A 9,125-nucleotide genomic window follows, 5' to 3' on the forward strand; every position below is an offset into this window, starting at 1 on the left:
TGAATTTTTCCTAAATTGTGTTCACTCCAAATTGTTCTGCCTTTACAATCTGTTGTGCTTTTTTCATATTTTTCTTTTGAATGGCATAGTTTTTGAAAGACTACCTTATAAAACAATCTCCTTATATAATGTGCTTTTGATAGTTTGATGTTGATATTGCTTTTGCAACAAAAGCAATCCAAAACCATGCTGTAGTTCTATCAGTGCTTTATTTGAAAAGTTTTGTATGCACAACTGGATTTGTGTAACCTTCTAACATGAAGGAATAAGAGTGATGGCTTGGATTAACTCTCCACAATTGCTGTAAAACTGCAGTCACTTTGAAGTTTCTTTCGGATCAGAGGCAGTTTGAAAATTGCACTTCAGTCAGAGTTGTTGCATAACATCGGGACATTGTGAGTCGTGTTCTTTTTTTGCCTCTTAAACATTAGAAGTCTAAAAAAGAAACCAACAGAAGAGACCCTTTCAAATGAATGCATAAACGTGACTCCAGTGATACAGTTGACTGAGTCTGTGTCAGGGGGAAAAAAAACAAAGTGGTAAAATATGCTATGAGGATCAACGATTTCCCTTGTCAAAGAAAAAAAATTGGAACTTAATGCACAAGCTTTCCTTCAATGCTCTATGTAATATACTGCAGGCACCATTAGAAACAAATCAGCTTCAGCACAACTCGAGCTGAAACAGCATATCTAACACAGTACACTATAATTCTGCATGGCTAGCTTTCCACCCATGGTTTAAAATGCTACAGCGTTAGCGACTGAGCCAGGATAGCCCTGCCCAGCTGCAGTGAGTGAACGCCATTCACTGGGACTGTCATATGATTGGATTGAGGCAGACCTAAGCGTAGCTCGAGCTGCACTTATCAGCTAGCTGGCAGATAGGACTTGTCATACTGCCTGTCAGATCTGATGAGGGGACCACAAGCCACACAATGGAGCTAAAATGCAATCTCCTCCTCTGCAGAAGCATGGCCTGCCACCGGGACACGCTTATTAGACTTTGTAAACAGCCAAATGCGAGTGCTAAACTGTAAGAGTTACTGTCAGGGAGGCTGTGCCTTTCCCTGCCTGTGAATCAAGGCTAGGAGAAATTTATAGAAAACTGCTGCTGCAATAAAAATTGCACTAGTAACAAAAGACTAAAGTGAATATTTAGGCTGAACAACATACTGTAAATGGCACCAGTAGTATTTTGGTCAAGGGTGACTTCATATTACATACGTCCAAGTCTTCAAAGTGAAAACTTTGGGTCTCTGCAAAGAAGCAAGGCTTTAATTTGAGTGAGGTGCTTACCAGTAAGGCACAATTCTGATGTAGGCCCGCCACGCAGTACACTGACGTGTCTACAAAAGAAATAATGAGGGACGGGGTAAGAAATAGAGGTCTCCACAATGCGGAGCTGATTATCCTTCATTAGCCTGTTCCTGCTTTTTGAATTCTCACATCTCACCGCCCAGGTACATAGCCCTCAGCTGGATGTCAACGCTATTGAGACAAGCCTCGCGCGTTCGTTTTATTTATTTTTTTAACTAGCGCCACGTCTAGAACTCACTCCCCCTTTTTAATATAATCCCCCTTTCTTGTTCACTGATTATGACCCTTTCACCAAGCGCCTCGCAGTCCCCCTGTAATAATGATATTTAAACAAGCGGATATGCACGGGATTGCCAGAGGAAGCTCGTGGACGTTTAATATCTGACTGAGTACAAAGAGCAAAGGAAGAGACCTGGTTGACACGAGACTCGTTCCGTTTTCCATGGAGCACACATTCTCAGCTCTGCTTTCCTGAGATCATTAATTTCTCCAAAAGAGATCTCCCCGGGTGAGACTCATTCACATGCAGATGGCACTATTCCTTGGGAGCCTCTAACGCTCTTTCTCTCTCTTTCCATCAGGACATTTAGTGTTCCCTTTCTCTCTCTTTTGCTGCGTTGCTCCCTCCTATATTAGGCAAACGGTTAGCTTGGCAGCCTTAGGTGACATAGCACTCATATTTCAGCACTGGGGAACAGGAGTAATGCAGTGTGCTGCTATGGATACATTACATGAGAATTTGTCTCTTTTAAAGTGAGCAAAGTTGGGGAGGGAGTCACTTAGTGATGCAGGCATTTATCTATGGAGATCATTTCTCTTGGCTGTCCTCTGTTCCTCTCTGAGCAAATCTTCTGCTTCCTCCACATCACCGACACAGATATCTGCCATCTTTGTTCTGATGCATAATGATGTCACATAAGTTGTATCACCGTGAAAGACTGTTTGTTTTTAAGATTAAGAAGTGTTCAGGTGTGCTCTGCTGTCCTCGCGTCAATTTCTGTGCTAATGTCAACCAAGCTAAAGGGCTCCGCCGTGATGCCTGTCTCATTTGCACCTTAACCCAAAAGCACCCCTTCTCTCCCACCATCTAACAGAAATTACTGCTTTGGTGTGTGTGCCATGGCAGTAATTAGTAATTAGTGACCTGTTACTGCATACATTTGTGCCATAACTCAGAGGCATTAGAAGCAGCCTCTCCCACTCTCTCCAGCCTTTCTCAGTTAATATCTAACCTGATAGACTTTGATGACACGGTTCTTTGAAGACCTGATCAAAGACGAGGGCCTTTGATGAGAGTGATGTTTGCTGTTGGTGAGGAGGTAAGGAGGAATACCAATCGTTCATGAGAGATGGACAGAAAGAAAGAGCGGTCGGTAGCGTGGACATCAGGGGGTTAGGGAATGAAAGCGCGCATGTTTCAGATAGGAACGGGTCACCCTCTTTGTCACAGTCAACTCCACAGTGCACTGCATAACAAATCCGGAGTAGTGAAACATTCAAGAGGAACCCTTACTGAATATTCTTCATTTAAATGTACAGCAGTTCCTGTTTGTACTACAGATTCATAAGTGGTGCCTCTTTTTACGACGTTACAGACTTTACATTTCCTAACACTTCAAAGCCCATATGAATTTTAATTTGATTTCATTATGACTGGAAGAAGTATGTAATGCTTCAATCAGCTGACAAATCTTGTGTCGGTGTACGGCATGTTTTTCCAAGTCCACTGCCTGATCATGTATGATTGAGGTATTCAAATTAATTTCCACGTCTCAGAACGAAGGCGTGTTTTCTTTGGAAGTTTTGTTTCCGTGGTTCATACGAGAAGAGGAAGAAAAAGTAGTTCTTGATCCAAATAAGCGACCCCGTAACACCATGACCGCCCTGATGGTATAACACAACACACAGTTGCCTGCAAAAGGGAAGATATGCACACAAAAAAGGGAGGGAAAGTGGTCGCAGAGAGAAAATAGGACAGCGAGGTGGAAGAAAAAGAAAAAGCAGAGTGACATGAGGTGAAACAGGTGGAAAACGAATAATGTCAAGATGCGGCAAACAACACCAGCATCCTGTCTCTCTGGCTGTCATATTGCCTTGTATGTGATTTTTTATTGTTGTTGCCCCCTTTCCTACCTGTTATACTTTGTCTGCTACGTTTGTTCCACTGGTGTCCACGTGCATCAGGTAAGACCAAAGCACAGGGTTCAAGTCGGCATCTGTATTCAGGTGCACTGATGGAATCACTGAGGCTAAAATGGCAGGAGGTGAAAGGTGAGTGCACAGAGAACAGCACACAGCTCCACACCACCGCTGCTGCTGTCGCTCTGCCAAACCGCTCGACTGTGATGGTACGGAGAGCTTGTGTTGCGGTGTGCATGTGTAGGTGTGTGTTTGAGAGTGGGGGGATTTTGTGTATGTGTGTATGGTGGGTATGGACTTTAGAGATCGATTCACTTTGTTCTCAGGCATTCATCTTTTGTTTGTAATGTTCTCCTGTGTTTTTTTTTTAAATATATATTTTCTATTAGGAATGTGTTTTGGGAATAACTAAAAAAAAAAAAAAAATAGCTGCTGACTTGTCTGTAATATCTCAATATAACTACTAAAAATGTGGTACGGCATGCAGACAGGCTCCGGGCGGTTTATAGCTTGATATGATGATGAGTCATTTCTTCACACTCTATTTTTCTTCGCTTTTGAAAAAAAAGGGTTTGCATAGAAAATCTCCTATGAAATCAAAGGTCCGCAGTGCGAAAAAATAGGGGGGGTTAAATACACAATTAGAAATATCCAACGCTGGCAGGTCTCTGAAGAAAAAAAATCAATCCTTTCTTTTGGAGGACGAGGTGTTGTTTCAGACTCTTTTAATGCAGAACTCACATGGTAACGGATTGCAGTCATTCGCCCTCGCCACAAAAAGATCCTCTCACTCTTTAAGAATGGGGAACAAAATGCTTATCCCTCATTCAGTCGAAACTAATGGCAGCCCGGGTTAAGCTATCTCCCAAAATTAGAGTCTTAACAGAGTATCCTTGCTATCTGTTGATCTTTTATTGGGAACAAATAATCGTGACATTTTAAGGGGAGAACCGTGCCAATTGCTGGTATTAAAATCCGGTTTGCTCATCTTGTGGAAAAATACTCTGCATTCTTTAATTAAATACATATAAATTAAAAGGCAAATTACTTAAAAGATGATCCTAGTATTTCTCAAGTATTTCCAAAGTAGAAGTTCAAGGACTAGCTGTGGACGATCTCAGGAATCTCCCTAATTGACGCCGCACGGGTAATCTGATTTACTACTACATGACACGCAGAAAGTTGACCCCAATTACACAGTTTCTTAAGATGTTGAATAGGTGTGTTTTGTTTCAACATTTTCTTTAATCATCTCTTTGCTTCACAATTTGCTTTTAGTGCCAAGTTTAGGGGAACTAAACTCTTTAATACCCTAACATTTCTTCAGACACAGTCGCAGCGGGAGGAGTTTGAGATTTTTCTTTTTGTGTGTGGCTGCTATACTTGCTGCAGATATTTCTCAGAACACCTATTGGAAGAAGCTACACAGCAGGTTCAAGAAAAAAAAGAAAAATCAATGCGTGCATGTTCAAGCCAGAAAAGTGCAATTACAAGAATAGAAGGCTGAAGAATGAGCTTCAGCCAATTACCTAGTCTATGCGCTGGACAAGAACTGAACAACAATTTGAGAAATCGCAGGAAGAGGCCTAGGCAAGTGAAAAGCAGGTCAGCAGTTGTACAGAAAATCACCCGTTTATCTATTTATGTTTGAGCTAGTCCCGCTAGCTTGAATAATAAACAAGGAGCTGGCATTCTAGCCACACAGCTAGCGGGGACAATAAAGATCAGCCAACTATTGTAACCAACAGAACAGGGCAATTATGCTGCAGTGATTTCACTGAGGATTGCTGTGGACTGGCTGAGTCTGTCTTAGACAGCAGAGCTGAGGGATTGTATGTGACAAGGGGTTTAAAATAATTGGCTTCTCCTTCAAACATGGACTGAGAAACAACAAACAGGAACGTGTGCTGTAATCATTTTCTGTTGTTTAAATTGTTCAGACATTATCAAAAAAGGATATTATAAAATATGACAAAGGATCCAATCAATCTCAGAGGATCAGTTAATGACAACAAAACCGTTTTCAAAGGAGTTTTTTTTAGGATCATGCTGAGCTAAATGGATATCTGAGCCATACGTTGAGTATGTCTTTCAAACTTGAGTTACAGCTAACTGGCAGCTGTCACCAGGTCTCTTGCTGGGCTTCACTTCACTTTCTTGACATACATTTATCGACCAGCAGAACGCTGATCAGAGGAGAAACTTCCCCAGTTCTCATTTATCTAGTTTCACACGGTGGACTCACACTATCAATGTGGGCTCAGTTTCCTCAAATCAAATTTGTGACAGCTGACAATAATGCTTCAGTGACATTTCACATGCTGGGAACTTTATGTTAAACCTATTTTCACTCCAGATGAGATTGCATGCAACTCAGACAAGGATGGACTAGAGACAAAGGAATTTCATGTGATCATAATTAAAGGTTGTTTTGGAGCAAGGCTGTCTGTCTTCCAAAGCCATCAGGGCTGCTCTTCAACTATGTTACAATTTTCAGGCTTAATAATTCCAAAAATGACTACAATGTCTTCACTCGTAAAGCTTTGCTTTAAAAAATATAGACTAATTAACTAAAAGTAGTGAATATTATACAGCTGATGAGAGGTAAATAATCTCTCTCTTTTGAAAACTTGTCAGCATCACAATAAAATGTGAATAAAAATAAATAAGAAATGGAAACTATTGCAATTACAACATAAAAATGCTAAATAAAAAAAGCAATACATTCTGCACAACAGTCTTTAAACTGTGATACACTGTGTCCACCAAGCAGTCAAGTTAAGGTCCAGCTACAGTCATAATTCTAAAGACTTGACCTTTGACCTTTTTTTAATGTTATCACTTTATTATTTTATGCTATTAGACATTTCTATGAAAGTAGTAAATGAGTTCTTGGGGTGTGGCCCAAAGCACTAGTGAGGTCACAGTGATTTTGATCTTTACAACCAAATTCAAATATGTTCATCCTTGAAGTAGAAAATTGTGCGAGATGTAAAGAAATTCTTTCCGACTGTTCCTAAATTCAAATGTAACATTCAAATAGTGCCCCAATTTGGCCTTATCATAGCAGTGCTCAAAACTGAATAGCCATGGCATTACTTTTTATTCAAGTGGCACAAGTAGGACAAAGACCCCTTTAAATAAAAAAAAAATCCTTTCTAACTTTTCCATCTTTATTCACACAGATTTCTCCAAACTGCTCCCTGTCTCTCTCTATATAGCAGTTTATATATGTAAATGGGGATTGAACAGAAGATGAAACTAAATGTGAAAACATGCATGTGACAACTGCTATTTTTACTGTATGATGTCTTGGGAATCTGGAAAATTCTATCAATTTCAGGAGCTTGTGTTCTTCCACAGCTGAAAGCCAAAGGCAGGAGAGCTTTCTACTCACTGTTAACATGCATTAAAACAATAAAAGGTGACTCAGCTGGGGGAAAAACAGTCTGAAGGCCACTATTACAGAGAAACTCTGTCTTCCACTTGCTTTGATTTCCTTCTTCACCACCCCAAATATCATCAACAACAAGACACACATACAAAGAGAAATTAGAACAGCTGTACAAATGACTTCCACTTGCAGACACACAATTACACACACACGAGAAATCAGCTGTGTAAATTAAATCTGCATTATATGAATACATCAAATATGTAACAGTAAAACACAAGGCAGTAATAAGTAATACGATCACACGTGGCACTCATTTACTGCCAGCTGTTAAACACATTAATAGCAGCTGGAACAAAGGATTGCTTAAACCTTATGGTTGTGACTGAGGCTTGCATTGTTCAGCCCCTCTGACTCAGCTTGAATACCTAACACAGAGGACGATTTTGGTCATTATAAACATTGCTGTGAATTTTGATTAAATTCAGATCATTCCAAAAATGTGTTACTACTTACGGTAGTTCATCTGTAATGACCTTATGTGCTGTATTTAGTATTTAGATGCCAAATGACTAAAGCAGAAAAGAGCTAAGTAAAATGTTAATATCTTGTTACCTTGGCTACTACTGAATGCTCCTGCTCCAAACACAAACTGAAAACATATCAAAGGACCGAGTCACAGAAGGCAAATGCAGCTATTCCGCCTGCATATAAGTGAGAAGAGAAATTGGACTGTGAAAACTGGTGAAAGAAACACTGGACACACTGAATGATTATGCATAGTGAAATATCCTACGTGATTCCCTGCAAATAAAAGGCTATGAATATATACCACAATCTGACTTTTAGTCCTGTATAATGTTAACCAGGATCAACATCCAGATGCATTGCACAATCCATGGCATGTGGCTCACTGTCAGGTAAAAGGAAGGAGGTCAGGCCATCAGGGAAACACGTGACTTCATACAGCATCTCCAGACTGACTGTGGAAGTTAGAATTCTACTCAAAATAGGAGGAAAGCATGTGGAATACCTATGCAGCGTTCTGTGTGTCTGTGTCTCTGTGTGTATGATCAGTGATCTTTTGTATGTGGTAACATATACCTGTTAAAAATTCAAGATAACATGTCCTGTGAAAAGATATTCTAAAGTAAATGTTTTCCTCAGTATCCATGGTACAGTAGCAATGCTACTTTTTAAGTAATACACAATTTTGTTGTATAACTGAAATTCCAGCAAAGCTGGGATGCTGCATCAACACAAAACAGATGTTCCTTACACAATATTATCAAAAGATTCAGAGAATCTGGAGAAATCTCTGTGCACAAGGACAAGAATGAAAATCAGCATTGGATGCCTGTGATTTTGGGCCCTTACATGGCACTTCTTTATAAATATGCATTAGCACGTGCAATAACTGCATGTGCTTGGGAGCAGTCCCAGTAATCAATATGTTTGAACACATTTCACTGTGCCATCCACAAATGCAGGTAAAGCTCTATCATACAAAAAAAACCCTTTTGGACTTTTAATAAAAGAAGAAATGATGCTGCATAGACATAAACACAAACTATTTTGTGATGTTTGGCAAGGGCCATGTTTATATTAACCCATCAGATTCAAAATTACCTTTTTTTTCTTAATAATTTAATACATTTTTTGTTAACTGGAAAATAAAATATTGGTTTATGGCATTTAAAGACCACTGGATTCTGTTTTTATTTACAGTTGTGCAGAGAATTTAAGGACTTGAAGCTGTTCGTCCTTTAAAACCTGTAATTTTAAGAACACTTTAAGAGATAGCAGGAGAGGCAAAGGTTTCTGTAATGTCACACATAGGGGAGTTGCAAATGAGTATTGAGTATTCTGTTGGTATTTTGTTTTGTTAAAACTATAATTATTTTTTATCCCTTAAAGTGGACAGTTCAGTGCAGTTGAGGATCTATGAAAAGGAAATTTGTCCTGTCTCTGATTTATGATCAGGCAAGACATGCATTCCTATGTGGACAGCCTGTGTCCACACAGTCTCCGGTCACTGATTTTTCAATAGCAGATGACTATGCATTGTGCCGGGGCAGAACTAGTGAAACCCATACATGAAGCTCTTAATGGGTCAGCGGCATCAGATGCTAATGCTCTGAAATATGAATCACTGGATGCAGGACTCTACCTTTTGTGATCATGGCCAGCTGACAGCTTCCCAAATGATATAAGAAGCACTCAAAACCAGCAAATCAGAACCAGTACTGAATTGGATAAACAGAAGAGGATGG

At 39.8% G+C, this 9,125-nt stretch overlaps 1 long non-coding RNA gene across 1 annotated transcript in view; it reads right to left on the reverse strand.

The window, feature by feature from the left end:
* Positions 1–1,441, reverse strand: part of LOC102076836 (uncharacterized) — a 33,638-nt gene extending 32,197 nt beyond the window's left edge. The window contains exon 1 of the long non-coding RNA XR_269059.4: positions 1,299–1,441. This is a non-coding gene — a long non-coding RNA (uncharacterized LOC102076836). The remainder of the gene's footprint in view (positions 1–1,298) is intronic.
* Positions 1,442–9,125: the final 7,684 nt, after the last annotated feature.

The sequence above is a fragment of the Oreochromis niloticus genome, linkage group LG2 (assembly GCF_001858045.2).
Source record: "Oreochromis niloticus isolate F11D_XX linkage group LG2, O_niloticus_UMD_NMBU, whole genome shotgun sequence".
Classification (NCBI taxonomy): Eukaryota; Metazoa; Chordata; class Actinopteri; order Cichliformes; family Cichlidae; genus Oreochromis; species Oreochromis niloticus.